Source organism: Columba livia, chromosome Z (assembly GCF_036013475.1).
Source record: "Columba livia isolate bColLiv1 breed racing homer chromosome Z, bColLiv1.pat.W.v2, whole genome shotgun sequence".
Taxonomy (NCBI): Eukaryota; Metazoa; Chordata; class Aves; order Columbiformes; family Columbidae; genus Columba; species Columba livia.
In genome coordinates this window covers 80,770,206-80,796,017 of record NC_088642.1, presented here as the reverse complement: position 1 = coordinate 80,796,017, position 25,812 = coordinate 80,770,206, and the positions used below count along the sequence as shown (strand labels likewise).

At 40.1% G+C, this 25,812-nt stretch overlaps 1 long non-coding RNA gene across 3 annotated transcripts in view; it reads right to left on the bottom strand.

Annotated features, from left to right (window-relative positions):
- LOC110360560 (uncharacterized) overlaps positions 1 to 25,812 on the bottom strand; it is a 48,205-nt gene that overhangs the window by 17,335 nt on the left and 5,058 nt on the right. Inside the window, exons 3-8 of one of the 3 annotated variants that reach the window (XR_010469074.1) lie at positions 18,565 to 18,697; positions 7,848 to 7,956; positions 7,660 to 7,714; positions 6,961 to 7,250; positions 2,460 to 2,573; positions 2,133 to 2,324 (exon numbers count right to left, since the gene is read on the bottom strand). This is a non-coding gene — a long non-coding RNA (uncharacterized LOC110360560). Of the gene's footprint in view, positions 1 to 2,132; positions 2,325 to 2,459; positions 2,574 to 6,960; positions 7,251 to 7,659; positions 7,715 to 7,847; positions 7,957 to 18,564; positions 18,698 to 25,812 lie in introns of those variants that run through there. The other 2 variants (XR_010469075.1, XR_010469076.1) reach the window with 2 other exon arrangements.

Below are 25,812 nucleotides of genomic sequence, written 5' to 3'. Positions count from 1 at the left end.
CAGCTGCTGTCCCTTGCTTCTCCCCTCTTCCTACCCAAGAGTTGAGGGTGTAATCCATGAAAGCGATTTAGCAAACAAGCTCACTTCAGGGTACATTTCTATTCAAGCAAACAAAAATCAATTTATTTATTCACTATTTCATCTGCTTTCCCAATTTGCAATTTCACATCTCTGTCTTGTTAACAGCTACTTCTTCTCCCAGTGTTTCTTCCAGAAACAAGCTGTGCTGGGAGGTTCAGGTTCAACTCAACGAGAGTCAACAATGTACACACAAAGGCAAAACCAAGACTATGCTGGGATCCGTCTGCAGGAGTGGTGAGCACAGCTGCTGTGAACTGCCAGAAGAATGACTGGAGGAAGAAATTATCTAGAATTAACTAATTTTTCATTTTTTCGCACTTCTTGGAAGCTGTATTAAGACAATATTCAGACCAACATGTTGGCCCTCCCTAACATAATGGGGTATGGAGTCTGTATTCGAACGGTACCTGTGGTTTGCCTCATTCTCAACCACACTAGGAAGGTTTGGTTTTCAGGTAATGGGTACCTCTGAGCATGGAGTGATAAAGCGGAAAGGGAAGAGAGAAGGAGGGTGTACATAACCTGGCCCCCTGTTACTGTCCAGTTCATTGGGACACAGAGGGATGGCCCCAGAGTACTAACTGAGTCATAGTAGCAGGGTGACTTGCTTTCTAATAATTAACACGCAGGTGACATCCGAACAGGATTGTCTTTTTCTAGCTTTTTCTGGCTTTTTCTGCACAGTGATGTGGCCACAAACACACCATAAGTCAAAAGGGTGGACTATGAGCAGAGCTCCCCACATCCCATTTCACGTTCCCTTGCTACTGTGAGAGGGGATAACTCGTCATCTCATGTTTACCAATTAATTTGTCTATATTACTGATTAAGATGCACAACTACCATGAAGTCTTACGGTGTTCATTATCATGTTACTAACAGGAGGAGTTCTTTCAGTTTTTATTTTTCCCACATGTTTGCTAGGAGGTGCCTTAGCTAGGTGTGCATTCTAAGCAGGGAAACCTATTTCAACAGGGAAACCTACTGCCTGAAGAGTGTGAAGCTGAGATATAATTTTATTTATATTAATATTAATTTCCAAAAAGTGTATACTTGACTTACTTTTGTTTCCTTTCCTCCTAGCTTACTTCCCTTTTCAAGATGTAAGAAGTACAAAAATATATGTCTGAAGATATAGTTTTAAAATCCCACATCATAAGCTTATGTATTCTAAAGTACTTTTTACCCCAGACTTGCAAGTTGTGAAGCCTCCCTTGCCTCACGTCCTTGATGGCCAGCTTTGAGGTCTTGAACCCCTCAGGTTTTGGAGATGTCCCTCAACATATTAAAGTTTGTGTCATTTTAATTGACTTAGCCTAAAACAAAAAGACAAGTATCTGCATAAACCATTTCAAAACTACAATTTTTAATAGAAACCACATAGGAGTTACCACACACATTGAGTAGCTTAATTTTATTCTGCTGTAGGTAGTACAGGACTTTTTTTCTTCTTCTTCTATCACAGTATCACAGTATGTTTGGGATTGGAAGGGACCTCAAAAGATCATCTAGTCCAATCCCCCTGCTGGAGCAGAAACACCTAGGTGAGGTTGCACAGGAACATGTCCAGGCGGGTTGGAATGTCTGCAGAGAAGGAGACTCCACAACCTCCCTGGGCAGCCTGGGCCAGTGCTCTGTTACCCTCACTGAGAAGAAGTTTTTTCTCAAATTTAAGTGGAACCTCTTGGGTTCCAGCTTAATCCCATTACCCCTTGTCCTATCATTGTTTGCCACCGAGAGGAGCCTGGCTCCATCCTCATGGCACTCACCCTTTATATATTTATAAACATTAATAAGGTCCCCCCTTAGTTTCCTCTTGTCCAAACTAAAGAGACCCAGCTCCCTCAGCCTTTCTTCATAAGGGAGGCGCTCCACTCCCTTAATCATTAATCTGCCTGTTTCGTTTCATCTGTAGAAGGTAGGATACATTTTAACATTCAATATTCCCCTTTTTACAATGCTTCAATGATAAAAAAGTTGCTAATCACAACTTTGGCTGGGATCCACGTTGAGGATTAAAAAAATTTCCTTCCAATCATATACGACACTAATCAAAGAAAACAAAAAATTTATTGTACTCTTTTAAGTGAGTTAGTATAATAATAAGTCCATCTTAATCAGTACTGCCAGCACTTGCAATTTTTATCACCAGTCACAGAATAGTTGGTGGTTTACATAAAATCTTCACTCTTTTTCTCAGGCAATTAGATCCAGTATTTTTAAGTCTCGGTCCCTTATACCTACTGAAAAACAAAACAAAAAACAAACAAACAAACAAACAAACAAAAACATGAGCCCTAACTGAAAAAACAGAAGACAAATGAAAAAAAATATTGAATGAGTGGAATGGAACACTGACATTTCTGGATCTTACTCACATGTGGTAGGGTTTCTCTCTTTTTTGTTTGGTGGTGGTTGTTTTTCATTTTGTTCTTGTTTTTGTTATTTTATTCTGAAGACAACCTCACTTTTGAGGATCTGGTTCACGATTTCTGAAAAATTAAGCATTGCAGTGCTGCCAATTTAGTAACATTTCATTTAGTTCTAAGCTCCTTTTCTTCTTCTTTTATTTTCTCCTTTTTTCCTCCTCTCCCCCACCACCCACCCCATTTCCAGGACCAGCACTGGAGCTTCCCCGCTATTCCTGGAATGTCTGACCAAAGCCCCAGTGAAAGGCATCAACGTCTTAAAAGCTCAAGTCTTCTCGGATTACAAGGAACACCAGGGTAACACCAAATGCTGCCTGTGCCACCCACGGCCACTGTCATCCATGTCAAACTTTCACTGACAACAGCTGATCTCCGACAGGCAATGGAAAATTTGGGCAATTTAAGGGAAAGAAAAGAAGAAAAAAAAAAAAAAAAAAACAACCACCAAACCTTCCCACTGTTAAAAAGAGCAAACAAATTGATAGTGACATGGATCACTCATGTTGACTTAATAGATTGCCCTAGTTCTTCAGCATGGATGACTTTACAGCCGCTGCTACCCCAGCACAACCATTGCTGATCATGCTGCTGTGCACTTTAAGAAAAAGTAGGGCTACAGAAGGAAGTGTGGTGGAAATTTCCAAAATATAGATGGCCTGTTTGGATAAAGACAGGCTTTTTATACTTAATTGCTAGGCCTGTGAAGCTTGGTCAGATCACTGGCTCTGTCTGGGTACACTCGGATGGATTCACGCTGGTGGGATCCCCCATGAATAAGGGTGTTCCCTTCCCCCAGCATCACTTCTTTCTTCTTGCTGTACGAGGCAGACTATTGAAAAATATTTCCATCAGCTTCGTTGCTAACACTTCTGGTTTTCCTAGTTCTGGGCAACAAATGATTTTGCTGACTTTTCAGGCAGCTGGGACAAAAGAGAATCAGCAATATCAACACATTTCCTGTTGGTTAAAAAATGAGCTATATAAAATATTTAGGTACTCTTCAAGTGTTGCCTGAAAAAAAAATAATCTCCGTGGCATAAACAGGGCTTGTCTTAAAAGTTCTTCAGAGAAAAAGGACCTTCATCCATCAGCAATTAGATACGGTAGTAGACAGACTCCTGAAGGCTGTGTCATATTTGCATATAAGGAAGGTTTCCAAACTGTATTAAAATTAATCGTGTTATTTTCAAACATGCTTGAGCTTTTTCATTGAGACACCAGGGTAGGTAACACAGTGGCAAGGTTTCAAGATATAACAGCTCTGGGTTATCTAAAAATAGACTGCCAGATTCTATTTTTAGCACTGGTGATATAAAACTGAGGAAACCTCACTAACTTCAGAGTAGATGCCTTATATTTAGTTGTGAATTAAAGGTGTCGAATCAGTCCCTATTTTATTGCTGCACACAAGTAAATGCAAATCTCTAATTCTGCAAACAGAACTGTGTGAACGTGTTTAGCTGGAAATGTCCGCATTAATTCTGTGTAACAGCCGCCGAGTGGGAGTTAATATTCTCAGGTAGAAAAAGGCTGTGAGTGTTTTTCACTAGCAGCCTGTTTTAATACCAGCTTGTGGATTGGGACAGCTGAAACAGCAATCGCTCAGAATGTTTTTAAGACGTGATTTTTTGGTTACCTCACTTATCACCATGTCAGAATATTTTCTTCAGTAAATTAGAAACTAACTTTTTCCTTATGTACTTTTCAAGTATTCCAAAGATTCATTCACAATGCCAAGCTGCAGTAAAATCCAGTGTAATGTAAATCATTCTCTGATACTGCTTTTCCTTTCTCTTTCTGGATAGAGTTGTAAATACAATGAAAAATAAATTATTTTGAACAGCATCAGTGGAGAAATTGGTGTCACAATGGTGTTTAAAAGTCAGATCATCTTGCAAATAGCTAAGTAACATGTTTCCTAAGTTGTATTTTGGCTACACAAGTTTGAATGTTTGAACATTTTTTATTTTAATAAGGAGAGCGTTTTAAAGTGCTGAAACCTGGGATAAGGTAACATTATCCTCTTGGCACATTTAATAATGTGTACTAATGCAGCCCCAATTTCCAACCCCTCTTCCCTGCCTAGCACTAATGCTGCAAATTGATATATTTTTTTCTGAACAGCAAACCCAAGCAGTAATGTGGTCATGGGAAACTGGAACAAATGACCACTTGCTCTGGAAAGCAGCAGGCTGTGAGTTTGAAGTCCTTCATATTTACATAGTGGCTTGGTTCTCAGCAACAGGTCATAGCCACAGAAACAAGAGCTGCCTGAAATACCATGTAGGGCCCTGCAAACACAGGAATGTGTCGTGTGCTGCCAGCAGTGCCCTATAGAATCTCAACAGCCTGCCTTCCCCAGCCCTGGGAGGACTGCAGACGTTTCTGACCAGACCTGTTGGCCTAAGGTGACGTTAACAGAAGTCAGCTCATTGAACTCCAGTGAAGCTTGTATTCAGGTCTTTTAACTGTTAAATGTTGCAGTAACTCCAACAAGGAGATGTTGCTCACAAGAGAAAGCACCACTAACAGTGTTTCCAATGTTAAAAATTGATGCATTTTTGTTTTGATGTCATTTTTGGAAAGCAAAAGAACCCCCAAAACTCAACTAAACTGATCCTTAAATAATGCAAGATACAAGTCTGTGCCTCCTCTCTGAATGGAAAGACAAATATCAACCAAGACATACGCAGGGACAGGCATTGGACTCAATGGTCCTTCTGGGTCCATTTTAACTGAGGATATTCTATGATTCTATGATTTTATGATTAAATGAGTTATAGTATGCATAACTGATTCAAAGCTAGTAGTCTTTTCATGGAATCATAGAACAGTTTGGATTGGATGGGACCTTAAAGCTCATCTAGTTCCAAACCCCTGCCATGAGCAGGATCACCACTAGACCACGTTGCTCAGAGCCCTGTCCAGCTTTGCCTTGAACACCTCCAGGGATGGGGCACCCACCACCTTACTGGGCAGCCTGTGCCAGGATCTCACCACACTCATGGGAAACAATCTTTGCCTACTATGAAATCTAAATATCTTCTCTTTCAGTTTAAAGCCACCACGCCTTATTCTATCACTACATGCCCTTGTAAAAAATCCCTCTCCAGATTTCTTGTAGGTTCCCTTCAGGTATTGGAAGGCCACCATAAGGTCTCTCCACAGCCTTCTCTTCTCCAGCTGAACACCCCAACTCCCAGCAGAGCTGTTCCAGCCTCGGATCATTCCTGTAGCTCCTCTGGCTCCTCTCCAGCAGGTCCATGTGTGTCCTGTGCTGAGGACCCAGATCTGGATCAGCACTGCCAGGGGGTCTCACCAGATCAGAGCAGAAGGGCAGGATCCCCCCAAAACTGCTGCCCACGGGGCTGGGGATGCAACCCAGGGCACAGTTGGCTCCTGGGCTGCAAGCGCACATGACCAGGTCATGTTGAGCTTCTCATCAACCAACACCCCCAAGTCCTTCTACTCAGGCTGATTTCAATACTTTCTCTCCCCACCCTGTATTTGTGTCTGGAATTGCCCTGACCCAGGTGCAGGACCTTCCACTTGGCCTTGCTGAACTTCATGAGATTTGCTTGGGTCCACCTGTCCAGCCTGTCAAGGTCCCACTGGATGGCATCCCTTCCCTCCAGCATGTCGACTGTTGTTTTCTCAGTAGCTTATGCCATGGTAAAGAGCATATTGAGGGGGGTGTTATATGGAGTCTTTGAATTAAAATTCCCCCTTTGCTATACTTCCCATGTGCCTTTCTTTCCAGTTTGTAAAGCTAAAAATTGACAGGCAGATCAACACCGTCTTGGAGAGTGATGCCTTATGAATGGACTCCTAATCACTGCATCACTGCAGGGCTGGTTGATTTAGCCAACTGGCTCATGCAACCCTACCACTGCTCCCCAAAAGCCCAACCAGAAACCTTGTCAATGGCCTCAAATCCAAGTCTTGGCTGGTTTGCAAAGCAGCCTTTCTAGTTTCATGGTTCCTCCCTAGGCATTTCAGCAGATCCATTTTACTTTAGATAGATGTTTCTACCTTCTCAACTCACACATAACTCTGACTTGTTATGGTTAGCTATCAATTGGCATTTCCAAAAGCACCCATCTCCACCCACCCACCAAGTAGTCCAGGATAGCAGGGTACCTATTACACAAGCCAAACCAGTCAATCTGTTCAAGGGTGTGAAATTCTGAGCTGGCACTGACTCGTAGCAAAGAATTATTCAGAAGCACCACAGTGTACACATTTTAAAATACATTTAACTTCTCAGTTCTTAGACTGCCTGTAAACTTTTTGAGTTGCAGAGGCTACACTGGGATGTAATTAAATAACAAGGCTGCTGTCTATAATTATAATGACTCTTTTAAAGGTTTCCATTTAAATGCGTAAATGGGGTAGCCTTAAAACAACCTTCAATAGTGTGCATGGCTTGATTTCAAATTTCTATACTTACATGAGCAGAGATCAGGAGAAACAAGGAATCTTGCCACTCTTTTTGTGCCAGATGAAGACTGTCCAATCTCATTTCCATAATTAAATCAAAAAAGCACATTAAATTGTTTTTTATACTGGGGATTGCAAGAACTAAATGCCGAGGTCAGTCCTGAACATGCTTATTTTCTTCAGTAAAGTAACTGAAGGAAGCAGTGCTCCTAGTCCACTGGAACTACTCTTGCTGACACATGTGTTTGAAGAACTAGGCCATTAGGTTTTAGTTCTTGACTTCGCAAACTGTGTCTGACCCTTTCAGAAAAAAAAAATAACATAAATATATATATATATATATATATATATAGTACTTTCAAATGGTTGATGCCACCCCAGTTTTCTACCAAACAGCTGATTATCTTAAATGAAAATAAATATTATTGCCATGCAAAAAAATCAGATTTTGCTGTTGCTACTGAATCCTTTTTTCCCTGTTATGTGCTACTTACCACAGCTCAAGATATACTTTTTTAATTTAACAACCAGGCTAAATTTCATACTCATTAAAAACTGCATTGGGCTACAGACTAATAAAATCACCTTACTTTTGGTCAGAAAAACATCCATTAAAACTAAAGGATATTTGTGTTGCAAAACCATAGAATATGCTCTTGCACAGGATTCTTTCAAACCACACTCTAGTGAAATGTATGGATATACTTACATTTGCTTTAGTCAGGTTTACATCAGGCACTAAGACAGCGTGTGCATTATGTCTTCTTCATGGAGATCCACATGGAAGGAAAAAACAGGTCTATTATAAATTGAAAGGTTCTGAAAGGATTTTTACCTATGCTAAAAAATCAGTGAGTGGAAAGTAGTTTCAGCATGACACATAATTCTTTATCTTACCCAAATCAGCAGTGTTAAGTCTGATTCTCGATAGTTTTTTTTGAAGTCTCCTGAAGATCTGAAATCTTAAGTGAGGGCACAAGGTCTTGAATTAACAACAAACACAAATCTGTAGCATGTCATTATTAAGAAAGAAAAAAATCATTATCAAACCTTTCAGACAATTTAAATAATAATAATTTTAAAAAATCCATTTCAGTTAGTATTTTCCTTCTTTGTAAAGCAAGTCTTTGAATGCAATACTGCTAAGTTTCCCTACCAACACTGGATGCACTGGGACTCACCACTCCATGTCAAGCTCTGCATAGGGGTAACAATGGTGGAACTTCGTAACAGCAGCATTCAGGACAAAGCACATCATCAGTGCACAGTCTGATCCCCAGAATGAACATAAAACTAATATAACAGTGTAAAATGAACAAAATTAAAATTAAGACAACAAGATGAATACAACAGTGTAAAAAGGTAGATAGGGCTTGAAGCCTCAGAAAGTGTCTGTTCCAACTTGCCACACTTGGGGAAAATAAGGGAGTTAAAAATATATATATAATACCCCTTTCTGAGGTCATAACCGATGACTGAAGTTTAGTCTTCCACGATCATCTTTATGGTACTTATTACCCACTCATCTATTAACTCATAAAAACACTCTGTGTTGTTGCTGTTACTTCAGACATCTGTAGGGCACTTGCTACTAAAGAACAATTTACATAGATCAGGAAAGTACTAAAGAATTTCAGACAAAAAGCAAAACACGTGCTCTGTGATATTGACCCACTCCAGCCCTATTGCCCAGAGAGGGGGCCAGTGTCAGATGTAGCAATGAGTCAAGAGATTCAGCAAAGGTCAAGAAACTCAGTACTGTATTTTCCTTAATCTTCCATCAGCTGGAAGTCAGCTAAATGGCTGGTCTCTAGTCCTAAAATGGTCTGAATTCTGGCTTGCATATATTTCCCTGAAACCATGAACTGGAGCCAAGACGGTGTCATTGAAATTATCCTTTACACCACCATTATTAGTACCATTCCTGGGGCTGAAGCATTTTTTCCTAACAAAGCTGATACAGCAGGGCATATGTGAATAGATTGTCTGAAAAACAGCTCGAGGTGATGGGGTGGTGTCTGGGTCTTTGAGGCACACAGCAGCTTTTTTAGTCCTGTCAGCCCCTAGTCAGAAGGGAGTCACAGCATCCATGTCATCAGTGGTAAAAAAGAGGGATGGTTGGGCACGAGGAAAGCAGATACTTCTCCTCCTTTACAATACCCAGCAAAACTGGGGTACATGCACACTTTTTCACAAAAAGTCATATGCCGCACATCCTGCTCCCAGCCGTTAAGCAGATGGACTCGGATGTCCTGGTACGGAGCTGGGAGTTTCCACGGCTCTGGTGAACACCAGCATCATGGGGCATAGAATCATAGAATGGTTGGAAGGGACCTTCAAAGCTCACCCAGTGCCACCCTTGCCATGAGCAAGAACATCTTCATCAGCTCAGGTTGCTCAGAGCCTCATCCAGCCTGGCCTGGGATGTCTCCAAGGATGGTTCATCCACCACCTCTCTGGCCAACCTGGGACAGGCTCCCACCACCCTCAGTATAAAAAAAAGGTCTTAGTTATATCTAGTCTGAACTTACTTTTGGTTTAAAACCATCACCCCTTGTCCTATCACAACAGACCCTGCTAAAAGGTCTGTCCCCATCTTTCTTACAGGACCATTTTAAGTACTAAAAGGCTGCAATAACGTCTCCCCGGAGGTTCTCTTCTCCAGCCTGAACACCGCAACTCTCTCAGCCTGTCCTCCTAACAGAGCTGTTCCAGCCCTCTGAGCATTCTCACGACACTTCTCTGCACCCACTCCAACATGTCTGTGTCTGTCCTGTACTGAGAGCTATTTGCATATATTTCATTTAATCATTCTTGGTGACCTAATTTGATTAAGGGATGCCATGTAGACTCCACTCCTTCGTCTAGACAAACTTAATAGGTATGTTCTACAACAAGCTCACCAAATTACACAAAAATGAAAACTATTAAAACCAGCCAGAATGATTCCCCTCTCTGATAAAATTCTGCAGAACACCCTGTGGTCCACAGGTCTGCCTCCAAAAACCCTTCTCTGAACATCCCTGCAGGGCCAGAAGCACCCCATGCCCCACAAACATGGACCTTCCTTCACAGCCCAAAGCACTGATGTGTTTTCAGCACCTCCCTGGAGATGCGTCGTAGATTAAAGCACAGCCAGCTTCATCTCTGATCGCAGCCAAGGGCTATCATCTTTTTTTCTGACTATTGTCAAGATATTTAGAGGACCTGGCACCAGCAAAGCCTACTCGCTGTATGAGGCTTTGTAATAGGTCTGAAATCACTTTATAAATCTGGAGAGCAGCACGTGAAAATGAGGATACTCGAAGAAGAAAGCTTCCAAAACGTTCTCCTGAATAAGCTCCTATTTCATGTACAATTAGGCTGCTGAGGCACCAGAGAGCAAATTAATTACACAACTCTATAAATACAGATAAAAAAATACACCAAACATACACACACACATACACAGTACTCATGTTTTCTCTTTTTTAATATTTGGTTTCTAAGGTATACATTTTTGATTGATCACAACCACCGATCTTCAGGTGGAAGGCAAGTATAGACTTCAAGGACTGAGACACTGCTTTCTGTAGTAAATAATTTTCAGATTTGAATCATAGCCGTGTTATTTCAAGATTTAAATGAATCAAGCATGAGAATGAAAATCTTGAAAATTTGCCTAAACCTTGATACTTGCAATCTTCTAAAGAATTTGAGAAAACAAGCCTCACATCCAGCTTCCTCTTTAAAATATAAAGAATTTTTTTAGCAATTACCTTGTTATTTTCACTACCAGCGCACAAACAGAAAATCATGCTACTGTTCCACAAAGACCATTTTCTTACACCCTACCAAGTAATCTGATCCCTCATCCTGCAAGACTACTGCATTTTCCCTGGTCACTTTGGGAAACATAAGCAGTCTAGGCCTCTCAAAATCCATACAGTAGTAAATCGATATATGACATGTCCGCAAGACATTGATTTAGTGGTCACATAATTCATTGATTTTTGACACTTAGCCTGAATCTAGTTTATCAGTGTTTTAAATATTCCTCGAATGTCTGCAAAGCTTTTCTTCAGTGTGCAAATAAACATCCTCAGATCCTCCTTTTTTTCCACATTGGACAGTTAACAGCTTCTAAGTCTGAAAAGTTCCACTTTTCCCAATCATTTTTTAAATAATCATTATTAAGTCTTTATTATCCAAATATATATGTATAGGGGGCTCTAGTCCACAGGAAGTGCCTATTCTGGCCTCATTTTTCTTGGGTTGATATCACTAAGTGGAACCAATATTTTCTGGAAATAGATTAATGCACAATGTCTTGATTAATTCTTGTTGAATACCTGATGGGCAGTCCATATTGGATAAAAGATCAGAGGTTGGTTGTCCTGTACATTTGTAGTTGGTAAGACAGTCATGCTGTAGAAATTGAGATTGTTCTTAACTCTGCATTAGTTGTGTTCCTGTGTGCATTTGTTTGCATGAAGGGTAGGAAGAAGGGGCACACAATTAGTTGACTAATTTCATTTTTTACTGTGAGTGCATTAGTACAGTCTGTGTGAAGAAAATCCTAAAATGTAGTTCAAAATATGTCATGCGTTTTCTATAATTATGATTAAGCCTTTAAGTAAAAGCAGCACCAATGGAAAAGTGTACTGGCTGTAGCAATGCACAATAGGCTTATTTACAAGTCCTAATGAATGCTGGCATAGGAAAGGGGGTCACAGGGAGCATCTACATGACATGCTCAGGTAGACGCACTCAGCAGGGGCACCTTAATCCTAAATTTCAGGAGTTATTGCTCCTCAGCTCCTGAAGGCCAAGGAGGGAGAACAGCCTGAGGCTGCTCACGATGCCCCATCCCTGGAAGTGTTCAGGATCAAGCTGGACGGAGCTCTGAGCAACCTGGTCTAATGAAAGTTCTCCCTGCCCATGGCAGAGGGGTTGGACTAGATTATTTTCAGAGGTGGCTTCCAACCCAGAACCATTCTATGATTCCATGAATTGACAGCAGGAAGAAATAATCCTGGCTGGTGCTTGGATCCTTCTCGTCTGGTTCGTTGCCTGGTAGTATGTTGCAGGCTTCAAGACATGAAGCAAGCTACCTAGGCTTGTCCCACGTCATGGGACTGGTGGGCACCTGCAGGGTTCATTGGTTCTAAACAGGAATTGTGACGAGACGTTTGTCTCTTGCCACCATAAAAAGAACTTAAATGACAAGCTTATACTCACAACTTTATCTGATGAGCAGAGTTGCACTCCAAATGCCAACAGTGGCCTGGCTCCTTTTCCACTGTCCCTGTGGAAATTAACCGTAACACCTAAGAAAGCCTTGTGCAGACATCTCTAGGAACTTCTTTCCTTTGCTCTGTATTGCAGGGTATGGGTTTATCCAAAATATGTTAGATTTGTAATATGTTAGATTTGTCCCAAAGCTTGGGAAACATAGTTTTTGCAGGCACAGGAATCACAAAATCAAAGGGAAGTTTCGCTCTTTCACTTATCAGTTCTGGACAGAAATTCCTGACTGTTTTGTCTTTCACCGTTTTCAGGTATGGCCAGAAAATAAAGTACTATCAATGTTATGTCTGCTACCGGGTTGGCCTTGAATATTGAGAAAGTTAAAGCCCATGATAATACTGAAATTGAAAGGAAAAAAATGTAGGTTGACTGTGACAGAGCTGAGATCTGGAGGGGAACTGTGTCTGGACAAGGCTGCTTACAGAATCAGGGCCTTATTTATTGTAACATACATTTGTATCTACAGTTGCTGTGTGTCAATCTTCAGTCCTCATCTTCCCGATGGGATCTCAGCACAATATTTTGAGTGAGAACAAAATGAGGTTATGAGCCAAAGCTCATTCATGTTGCTGGAAAGGGGACAGTGACCTGGGTGGTCTTCATGTCATGTTACTTGAAGGTATTTTTTTCCTTTCATCTTTTTGAGAGAAGTGGAAAAAAGAAAGCCAGGTCATGTTCTTTAAAATGTTTAATTGACAAATGAAGGGAAACAATGCATTTAAAGGTTATTGTAATTACATCTACTTATATTTTTGTTCCTTAAACATTTTGTTAACTTTCCAAATTATGCAGTGTTGCTTTGACCTATTTTTTCAGATGCCTGGAAGGATAATAAAGGATCTGAAAGGCAGTAATTTTGGACTTAAAGTCTGAACCTTGAATGCAATTATTTTTAACGCATAATGTAAAGGATGCTTAAAGAAGGGAGGAAAGTAAACCTAGGTCACGAATAAAAAAGTGTTGTTTTGGGAAAGGCAACAAGCACTTTTGTTTTAGTTTATTGCTCATCTTTTTTTTTTTTCAAGCTGCATTATTGCTTTTTCAAATTAATCACATGCAATATCATTCACAGTCTGACCAACAAAAGCTGTTATTAGTGCTAGAATTAGTATGATTTCATAGCCACTTCATATCTCGCAAATGCTCTAACAATAAAAGTACACACGCATTAAAGACACCAAGTTAACATACAACAAAATAATTACTTAACAATTCATTTTCAGAGCCATCTGGCTTTATTCTCAAAGCTTGTATCACCAGGCTGGAGATTATCTGGATATTCTTTTGCTAGCCACTCGAGAAATATTTGGGATTCAGGAGACGACTCAGGAGACAGAAGACATGCTGAAGTTCTTGGAAACTATGTGTCAGCCTCCGTGGCTCCAAACGGAAAAAAAAAATAATAAAAAGGGCTGCAGAGAAATCTGACCAACACCAGGAAGCAACTGTTCTGAAGAATGTGGCTTAAGGTTTTCAAAGTGGAGTCAGGCTGCTAATGCACGCAGCTGTAGAGGAGGGACACACAAAAGGAGAGAGCAGATGGGTATGGGGAGACACGCTCCCATTTCATCAATTCTATGTTAAACATTTACCTTCCTGGTACATCCAGATTGAAATGTTCTTCACTCTAATTGACCTTAAAGAATAACAACCGAGAGATTTACCAGCTGATAGTTACAGGCCCTAATTTATGAGATATAGGTTTTCAACCAGAACAAAACACTTTTTATCCAAAATCAGGAAAACTATACTTGAGATGACTCAGATAGTGAGTATCAAGATAAAAAACCTAGATATAAAAATGCAGAGCAATATGAAAAGGAATATCTCAAGAAAATTACCATCAATTTAGACACTAGAACTGCTTCTGTAGTTCTGCTGAGACAGGACGGTTTCTTGAGAAATTAAAAACATTTTTCTAGTGTACCTTAACCATTCAGGATGCTTCCAAAACAAAACATGATTAGATAAAGAATACAGATATATGTGTTCAGAGTGCTTGGAGCTACAGCTATTGTGACACCTGCCAGCACCAAAGAGTTTGGATAAACCAAAATAAAGATTAATACCCTTTTTCTCATTAATTTCTTATTTAATATTGTCAAATTTTACAAGCACAAAGGATAGCATTTAAAGAGAAAAATCAATCATCACCTTATATTTAAGAAAGAAAATAAAAAAGGGACTTTGAGAGAACAAAATATGAGTCAAGCCACTACTCTCCAAGTCCAGAGTATCAGGACACAAATCTTCATCTGAGACTGCAGGAGGGAAGAAATGTATTGTCACCTTGAATTTCACAAGGTGACATGAAAATGAACACGTCTTCCTGCAAGGTAGCTTTTATTACAGCACCTAATTATACCCTAATGACGCAAAATGCAAAACTAATATTGGTTTCTGTTAAGAGCAAAGCCTTACACTTGCTATAACTTTTATTTTAAACCTGGTAATAATAGGAGGCACAGGTGGTGCTGCCCATGGCTAAGGCTGCCCATGATTTCCCATAATAAGCTTATTTTTTATAAAGATGTCTACATCACAACATCAGTCTTAAAATACATGAAATACCAGAATTAGTGTCAGAAGTACATCTTTAAATCATCTCTTTCCTCTCTTGGTTGCATTTACTATGTTATGTTCTTTGAATACCTTATCATAAACCGTTTTTTTTTCCTCTGACACCTGCCTCATTCAACGCAGACAGTGGATTATTTTCTGGGATTGAATTTGGCTTGTTTGGTGAAAAAGACTTTTGTCTGAGACATTTGTTTCAGAATTTTGTTGGAGAATGGGCAACATGTCACTGGGTTGGAAGAAGAGAAAGGATGGTTTCATAATTAGAGACTGTAGAATGTTGCCCTTTAGTATCACACTCTGTCACAGTACAAGCCTGTCAAAAAAGCCATTAATAAATAGCTTAAATTCACAAATTTTTCAATATCATCTCATAGAGGCATAGACCCATCTACAATATTCCAAGATGTGCAAAACATCACACTGAATGTTTGGGGAAATACGCAGCTGGTCACCCTGAGCCAGCCCGAAATCTGCACCCTCCTCCCATTGTCAGAAACTCAGGCTTTTCAAAAGAGTTTTTAGTAGATACAAAGTGGAAATCTGAGTATGTTTAGACTAACAAAGTCTACACTAATTTATATGAGAAAATCCCTCTGGGTTTTTTATAAGATTATGTTGTTGAAATTGGCTTCTTCCCACTATTTCCACACCCAGACATGACAACAAATCTTCCAAGTCCATGGCTTTGACATCTTACATAAAGAATTCAGGGTCAATAGGATGGAAGATATGACTGTGTTAACTCAGGCTTTTTTCCCTTGACAAAGTTTTGGCGAATGAACTGAGTTTTCCACTCCTTTCATCTACTTGATAGTGAGAGAAAAAAAAAATGGAAAAGATGACTGATGTCCTAGGTAGGGCAAGCGGCTTAATTTTCATATATAAATATGAAATATTCTTAGAACAAAAGACAATATAGATTATTTGTCCAAATTAAATTCAACACAAGGTGGACGTAAATTGCAGTGGTAAGTGGCACTAGAGGAATGGTGATAATTCACTACTGCACCACTTTACAAAAGTGTATCATGCTTCAGACTGCCGTCTAGACAAATCTCTTCTTACAAAGATACTTCAGTAATCTCCTGGAAGCACATCATCTAAATGAAGTAATTTCAATTTGAGTTACAAATAAGAGCTGTTCTTATCTAGAACTTGAGGTCAGTAGTAGATGTTACAAATTCCTACAGACGCATGCCCAAAGAGAAGGATTTTTTTTTTTTTTTAATGGCAGAAATCTGCTAGCTATTCTTGCCTTATCTGCAACAGCTGAGCAATCTTTCAGTGCCATGAGGAGATTGAAAACTTGGCTCATATCTAGCATGGACAAGCTTGCCTTAATCACATTGCTCTTTTACATGTGCACAAGGACATCAACATTGACAGTGCTGCAGTAAAGCAGCCATTTGCTGAAAACAACTGTCATCATTGTCAAGTTTTTTGGAACCTTTTATAATGTGATTTGTGTGACAAAGCTTGTATAATTCTGTTTATCAGCTGCAGGAACAAAATTCCATAAGGAGGTTATATGGAGAAACACACTGGACATATCTGACACTCTAAAGCAAAAGGATTAGAGAACATTACAATACAAATCAACTGCAATAGCCAGAGATTCCAGTTCCCATTTAAATGAATTTTGAGTGTTTTCACAAAAGGTTGCAAAAGTTGAAGTAAAAAAATGTTGTCTTTAATTTAAAAGTCAGTCTTTTTTCTAAATTCTTCATGCATTTGTTCATCCTGGAGAAGAGAAGGCTCTGAGGAGACCTTCTTGCAGTCTTTCAGTACCTAAAAGGGACCTACAAGAAAGATGGTGAGAGACTTTTTGAAAGGGCATGTAGTGATAGGACAACGAGTGCTGGCTTTAAACTGAAAGAGAGGAGATAAAGATTAGATATAAAGAAATTCTTCCGCATGAGGGTGGTGAGGCCCTGGCACAGGCTACCCAGAGAAGTTGTGGATGCCCCATCCCTGGAGACATCTCAGGCCTGGCTAGACGGGGCTCTGAGCAACCTGGTCTAGTGGAAGGTGTCCCTGCTTATGGCAGAGGGTTGGAACTAGGTGATCTTTAAGGTCCTGTCAAACCCAAACCATTCTATGATTCTATGATCTTTCTTTCTATACTAATTTGCCACTGAACCTGTAAAGATATGCTTGAAAAAGGAATCATAACTAATATATGTGTGGTGCCAACTGCTACTTGGGATTTTTTAAGCCAACATGAAAGGCTCAGAATAGGTATAAACGAGTTAAAAACTCTGAAGTATGTGGTAAAATGCTGCAGAGGGTGGGACAGAAACCCTATTTAGGATTAGATTTATTTAGACAGGGTACTGGCACCTAACCTGTGCCTATGCCAGCTATTGTCAGGGCTCAGATCTTCCAGCACATCTCAAGACCAGTCTCTTTGCATCTGTCAGTCTTCAAGTTACTGGACCACTAACACAAATCTGTAAATGCCTCTTGGCAACCTTGGCACCATGATACTTTCAGCTTTCATCCTTTCCTAGGTATAAGAATTTTTAAAAGTCATAAAATCTAACAGTATTAAGCAGTCAGCATTTCATTAATAACAATCTGAAAGCATACAAGGTTTTCTGCAACCAAATTTCAGGCTTAGTGCTGTTTCTGATCACCTGAAGTCCTAATGCCTCTAGTTTGCCTTACAGAAGTGTTTTATTTCACCCTTTCAATCAACCATTCTTCTTATTGAACCATAAAATAGCTTGTAAAGAAGAACCAAGCATGTTTACCCAGACAGATCCTGTCTCACATCTCAGGTACGTTATTGAGGACAGCTTTGAATTTATTCCTGTGGTTCTCTCCAGACTGTGCATTAATGCTGCAAGATCTACCAGCCCCTGAACTCCTGCACTGTCCCCATGGAATGCTAACGAGAGACCAGTGGTCTAAACCATGCCATTAACAACTAACTTTGTATCACCCTAATCACAATTTCTAAAGATGAATTTTATATATGTATTCAGCCATAGACCTGTTGATTCTCTGAGCTGTTCCAGTCGATTTTTCCAACACACACTTGCGATGCCTGGGAGATATCTTGCAACAGGCTCTACAATTACTGGTATTTATCTTGAATTAAAGAGGAGGTGGGGGGAGAGCAAAGGAGGGAGAGGAGGGATTGTGGGCGCAGTACAAATTAGGCCCAGAGAGTTTCATAACTCCCAAGAGCATCTAGTGCACACTGTCAAAGTGAATGGTGTCTCAGAGTTAATTTGGTTGGTGGCCAGGGGCTACAAATAATTCTCTTGCCTGCAGCCAAGGTTACTCAGCTGTGTAATATGGATGAAAGCCCTGGCTTCTGCAAAGACTCAGTGTCATGGACATGGTTTTGCCATGCAGGGGAAGTTTTGAGCTATATAGCATTGTATAGGTGTTGCTCTGAGCTTACAATGTAATGCATTTCTAATTGTTCCTGAAGTTTAGGAAGACTAAAACGCTTAATCTTCCTGATGACAAAAGGAAGTAGGAAAATAAAGTGACACACTTGAATGAACTGTGAGGAAATAAAGTGCACAACATGTGATAATGCCATGACTCTGTGTTACTGCGCATTTCTGGGCTGAAAAGATACGGCTTGATGGGTAATTTGTCATGCTGTGCAATAGAGAACAACAGTAAAGAGACTTCAGACAGAAGAAAATTACACAAATAGTAGGGTGGAAAGGTATAATTGAAGATGGCAAAAGACTGAAAGAAAGACATTTAAAATTACTGTACTGACCTACTAAATGCACTTGGGCGTGGAATCCTGGCCCCACAAGAAGAGGCATTAAATGACTGCAGGCTGTGACACTACTACAGGATAATGCCAGTCTTATGGAGCTCTTAGAGGATAAAAAAAAATCCAGTGTTAGCTGAAAAAAAGAAAAAAAAATCAGACCCTTGTTTTTTACATGCATGCACAGCCTGAATGAATAGTGAATTTACAGCAAGGGAAAATTTACCTGTGGCTAAAACTCACACATAATATCTGGGCCCATGGAACCAAGACCTCATCTTTTTCTTGTGAACTGCACGACAACTCACTCTCTGTCAGTGGGACATGTGGTGCACTGTGTCTGTAGACAGCCCTACTGATCTGAGCGAGTATTTGCTGCTACTTCAGCTGATTTGTCCTCTTGACACTGAAGAGAGAAATTATACCGAGAGATACCAAAAGACCTGTGCTCCCTTCAGAGAAGCTGGCAGAGGCAAGGGCAACCACAAATGTGTTCAGCATGTCTACTGTTTCTCAAACTCTTGTCTCCTTAGCAAAAGTTCTCAGAAGGAGTTTGAGTCTCTCCCCTAGGACACAGAATTTTGCACTATAGAAAGAAGATTAAATGCCTTCTAATATGGTATGTGCAAATAACCTCCTGTTCATCCTCCTGCCTGTTCTTCTTCCCATAAACTCCTAGCACGTCAGGCAAAGGTGCACTAAAAGAAAGAGAGGGAGACCTTATTTTTTCCCTTTGATTTATTACGTTTTGGGCTCCTCATGACAAGAAAGACCTTGAGGTGTTGGTGCACATTCAGAAAAGGACAAGGAACCTGGTGAGGGGCTGGAGCACAAGAGTGATGGGGAGTGGCTGAGGGACCTGGGGGTTCAGCTGGAGAACAGGAGCTGAGGGGAGATCTGATCTCTGAACTGCCTGAAAGGAGCTTGGAATCAGGCAGGGTCAGGCTTCCAAGAAACAAGCACCAGGATGAGAAGAAATGGCCTCAAGTTGCACTGGTGGAGGTTCACATTGGATATTAGAAAACATTTATTCACAGAAAGGGTTGTCAGGCATTAGAACAGGCTGCCCATTGCAGTGGTGGAGTTACCATCCCTGGAGGGGTTTAAAAGACACGTAGATGAGGTTCTCAGTGACATGGTTTAGTGACAGGGCTGGGTTAATGGTGATCTTGAAGGTCTTTTCCAACCAAAATGATCCTATGATTATATGATTCTGTACTTACTCGTCTCGGAAAGATGTTGTGCATTCACATGAAAAAATATCTGAGGCCTTCATAACCCTTAAGGTGAAGACAGCTACCAAAGATTGAGATAAAGTCTCATAGTTTCACGTCTCCATGAATGTGAAATGCTCATATTACCAGCTAACTTCTTACATTCACTGATGCACTTCTGTGTAACACAAAGAAGAATACCACCAGCACATTAATAGCTTTGTATTTGTTGTTTCAGGAGGCTTTTGAATTCAACCTTCATATCTGCATGCTCTTTTATTCAAGATAAATCAGAGCGTACATCTCTTTCTGTCCTTGGGGCTATGTGAAACACCAAAAAAATCATACCAAAATGAGTTTGCCAGGGTTTCCTTATTGCTGATACAGTATGCTGGCACAACAGGAAAAGCATTGCTGATTCGACAGTTCACCAGGTTCCTGAATCATTGTACTCTACAAGAAAGCCAGAGCAGCTGCAGAATGTGGTTCTACCCCATTGAAGAGATTTGCTAAAACTTTTTGCTACTGTACAAACATTTTGACCATAAAAATAAATGATCTAAATGGAGAATCTGTAGCTAGCTTGCTGTCAAGTTAAATAAACAATGAAGCAATACAGGAACTCCAATAGCAATTGTTGCTCCATGACCTACACTTTTCAAAAGGCCACTTCTAGTGCATTTTGATACTAAATGAAGAGAACAATTTAGTAAAATAAGTATCTGTGTTTATTTATCACACACCATTTGGTAATAGTCAGGGCCTTGTGTGATTCTGTGGCAACTAAATTTGCCAGAGAATCCACCCACTGCTGCAGATGCACACTGTAGGATGCAGACTGTCATTTTTAAAACTAAAATAGGGAGTTTTTTGCCTTTAGTAGTGAAGAAAATCTTCCAGATGTTAACTGAAAATAGAGTTATGCAGAGATACGTGCCTAAGTTTGCGGACGGCCTAACACAATGGCTCTAATAGGCATGAACTCCCCCTTGATTTTAATTGTTAATTAAACCAGAAATCTTGATAGCCATTATTTAAACGGTCAGTGATGCTAAGTATTTCTCAGCTGCTTGTTATCCTAATCTCTGCTTCCCAGACCATCTTTATATTCTTGCCAAATTTGATAAATTTCAGCTCCCCCATATCTACTCCCCAAACTTTCTGTTTATTGTGCTGACAACTCTTGGTACTAATATTGCAGTCTGCAGTTCACTTAAAAATGAAAAATTAAGTCTGGCATAAGATCAATAGGATGCAATATAAGATTACATACCATACAATGCTGTATGATACACCATCGTGTAATTTTGGTAAAGACTTCAGTGTTTTTTTTATTATTTACTTGCAGCATTGCCTGAAATCTAAATCTTTTGCTACAGAAAACTGCAGCTGCAGTGAGATGCAGTGAGCTGCAGCATAAGATAGGGTCATAAAGAAAGCATATCATAGAATGCCATTCATAAGTGAGTCATAAGTCCTCACGTAAAATAGTTCTGTTACGCTCATGTATCTTACCCATTTCAAAACTTGCGTGCTTTATTGACATTTCCCAGACTATAGTGTATGAATATAAAAGTAACAAAAGATCCAGCACCTCAGCTGGTGTAAATTAGTGTCTGTTCAGTGGGAGTGATGCCATTTGTGTTGGCTGAGGACTGGTGCATGGAAAATGACTGGGAAAGTATAGCTGGGATTCTGCATAATGTTTCCTATTAGTAATCGTATATTCAAGTGTTCCCAAAGAGATGAGAGGCTGTCTCCTTGTCCTCACAAAAACAAAAAATTATGAGAAAAAAGAAAAGCCATTTTCCCTTGAGGTCTACTTCTCAGTCAGCTATAAAAATTACAGCTGATCAACCAGTCGCCCCATTTTTTGCTCCTAGGACACAAATTATGACTCCTTGACCTTGAGGGAGAAGTTAGGAATGAGAGAGGGAGTAGATTCCTGCCAGGGTGCAATCCTTCCCTTGGCAAGGTGCAGTTCCTGCACCGTTCCCCTGGCACAGCTGTGTAAACAGGTATGCTGCTGGCCTGATTTATGGAGCCGTAGCTTGAGGAAGAAGTCAGGGAATGAAACCTTGGACAACTCTCAAAAGGAAAACTTCAGCTTAAAAAAATTGTTCTTAGTGTTTAAGACTGAATACTTTATTCACTGTGAAGTAGTCCTTCATGCTGGCTTTAATACCCGAAAATAAATCCATGTAATTGACAAAAAGTGGCAAGAACACATCAGCGTTCACAGAACCATTCTGCTTCCTTATGGAAACTTTGGCTTTTCTGTTATCTGGGGCAGGGCGGGTGGGATCATAAACAAAATAACTTTTACCTGAATAAATCCGTCATGTTACTTAAAAAAAAAAAAAAAAAAGGTTGAAAATATTAACTGTTTTTATATACAGTTAGTTAAAACTCATTTGAGGCCATTTATAGAAAGCACAGGAATTGGGCTCATTTCACACTATTTTGACTATATTTATGGGCTAAATAGTGGTATTTTTCCCTTTCCAGAATGGTGGAATTTTCAAGACTATTAGTTTTCATTCAAAAATGGACAAGAGCTATCCCTACCTAGAGGGTCATAAATTGATTTCATGGACCTACAGTATAAGTAAGCTGTCTTACATTGGCAGAAACAGCCAACAAAATAATTGATTAACCTGCAAATTCTTCCTCAGTAAAACAGTGTTTACAAAGCATATTCTCTAGCCTGAGGTTTCAGACTCATTTTTATTTTATTTTTTATATTCTGACTACCTTTCTTAAGCAGCTTTTGCCCAGAAGGTTTAGAGGAGGAAGCTAAGCTGAAGTTGTTTATTTCCTGAAAAGGATGTCCTATTGTTTTTCATAACCTGAGATTTAAGGGTTAGAGAATGGTGCCCTGAAGATCTCATAACTATGCTTACATGACTTTGGAAGCTCTAGGTTTGCATGTGCTGGACCAAGTGGGTCAAATCCGTCACTCTATCCTCCCTAATTCATTTCTGCCAGAAGGGACTATGTCCAAGCCATACTTCAGCAGATTGAATTTGTACTTGATATTTTTCCTCTCACACCACTGCCCATCATTTCCCTATTCAAGGAGTTGTGTCAAGTGATTGGCCTGGCCGAGATACAGAAATTGTCACTGTTGTGTCTCCTAGGATGCTGAGGGGTAAGATGACCAGGAACAGAAGGTCCACGTCAGGCATAGCTATCTACTGTCGTCACTGAAGTCTAGAAACCTGTCAGACAAGCGGCAGATTACACCTTTTATCCAGGTCATTAAATACCTGGATTTCTGTGACGACAGAGTTACACTGCTCTCCACACACAGGATGAACAGCTGCAGCTACAGAAGCTTCCCATGTGAAGAGTCACTTTTTGATGTTCTGTCCTGCGAGGTGACACCCTCTTTCCACCACTGCTAAAGTTAGAAACACACATACCCACCATTTTTCTTCTTTTTTTTTTTTTTTTTTTCCTCATGCAACTGTTGTTTGATCTATGCTATGATCAAAACATTAACCCTTTCACCCAAACTCATGTGCTGGGAGATGACTGGTGCTGGCTGTCCTCCATGGTTCCCTGCTTTTCTATTCTGTCAACACCTTCATTTTGTTGAAAAAATACCCTCCCTCTGGCTCAATGCAGCACTGCAGCCACATCATCAACACACAACTTATTTTCTCCTATCTTGTTGATGAGGGTTGCAGCCATGTTTGAAACAGGATGAACTGCAGATTTCTTATCAAATCTGTGTCTTTCCTCCACCCCCAAAAACCAAAGCCAGGGCATTTTTCCCTAGAGTCTGCATGTGTAGTGTGTACTGCATTTCTACAAACACACCTGCAAAATGAGAACGTTTTCCACTTCCGTTTGTAATCTCAACCTGAGTCCATCCAAAACCCACTGTTCCTTAGGACCATCATGAGGCAAGGTGACCTAGGTAGGTGAACCTATGACTGCAAGCATTGATAAGGGAAAGAGAAAGGAAGAAGCTGCCAAGGCTCTGATTGCCCTAACAGACTGTGATGGCCCTGATAAGCCTCCACCTGGGCATCCCCCACACCCAAGCCTCCACCTCCATTTAAGCTCAGCCTAGGGCCTTAACTAGCTGAAGCTATGTTTGAAGAGTAGTAGTCTCTGGATGGACACCAGACTTTCACTGTGGGTAGCTGTCTCCTGGCTGTGTCCCTCCTTGGTCATCAGTCTCATCTTTGCCCTGTCCCCTGGATGGAATAAGCAGCCATGCTGCAGCCTCATCTCTGCCTCCTGCTGCTCCTGACTGTGCTCTTCAGGTGGCCCTTGGACCTGACTGATCACTTCACCCTGTGCAGACTCTGTGGACTAATTACAGTCTTCATCCTGGACCACATGACACCCTCTTAAAGTTTAATTAGAGCGGCTGAGTGTATATTTGCCTTATCAGAAAGGTGGAAGCATTAATGACCAAGAAATATTTGCCAGAACTCAAGTCCTTAAATCAGTAAGTGAGATGATCATAGTAAGCACCCTAAGTTTCCATTTTTCACATCTTATCTGATGTATTTCAACTGTTGTAAATACTATTATAATCACTCCAGCTTCATGGCAGCTGATGTGCTATACATGTTTGAGAGCGTGGTATCAATTAACTACGTTATCTATAATGCCATGCCTGCAATTACTACTACTTCACAACTTATCATTAATGCCTTTGACGGGGTTTTTCCAAAGTAACATTTATTTAGAGGTTAATCAAAATTCCTAAGACTGCTATTTATTATAATCTGATTTTGGATAATTGTCCAAATCAGTGGCTCTTAGAGGCAGCAGTTTTGTTTCAGTCTCAATGAATATGGTACATTAATGCCAAAAAAGAACAGAGGATTAGAATCACATTTTTGTACATGCAAGTGGCTACTGCAAAACTCAATTCTCCAGAATGTATGAATTCTACCGGAAGTTTTTCTGTCTGCTAGTTGGAAGGCTAGGTGATGCTTGCTTCCATGCTAGGAGCTGGTAGAGTGGGACAAAGAGAGGACGTCAAGGTGAGGTTTTTTCCCTGTATCATTCCAAGGAGCAGGAAAATGGAGTGAAGAGAGAAAGAACAACCTAGATATTCATCCTTTTGCACTAGAAATCGAGACTGAGCAGGTAAGGAGTTGACACATCTGTCCCAATATGAGGCAAACCATGCATAATTTAGTGTGCACCTCAGCGAGCCCTCAGATTCTGAGATAGTATAATGTCCAGTGCTTAAAATACCACATATGCCAGAATTAGTTGGCTCTATGTATACAGGCATGACAATATCTTTTAATCTCTTCTCTCTCTTTGGTGCCAGATTCCGAATTGAAGCTTCAGACAAGTACTCACGACCTGGTATTTGCCTGGTGAACTTCCCTTTGGCAGATAGGCCATCTGGTCAGGCACCAGGTATATTCCTAAGACTGTCCGTGAACCTCTTCTATTATTCCAAAATCCATAGGTGTTAGAGATTCCCACTGAAACAACTTTCCACATTTGATTCTTGTTTAGTTTTTCTAACATATGTAATCTAGAATACCACTCTTTCTGTTCATTTCAAGTAACTGCTGAATCACTCTAGAAAATCCAGGAAAAAAGCACTTACTCAGAAGGATAACTTTAAAGCTTAATGGTTGAAATCTGGCAACTCACAAACAATGACAAATCTCAACGAGAAACACTAGGCAACCTTGTGTGTGGTTGTGGTACCAGATCCACCCAAAATAATAAGTTCAAAATCAACTATTCACATAGTAAAAAGGCTTTAAAAAAAGAGGCCCATTTACGTGTTTGTTAGTAAGCATATTTTGTAGACACCAGGGCAAATGCAAAATAAATCTCTTATCTATTGAACTTATTCATGAAACTGGAGCTTGCAGGAGTTTGGGAGACAATAGCAAAATATGAAAAAAGCTTTGCAAGAGCAGTTGAATCATTTTTACATAAAACTGGGAACATTTAGTGAAACCCTTTATTCCACTGATCCTTTCCAATGTTTATTATAAATACTCCTTTTCAAATAATTAATTTGACAATACACCATATTGCT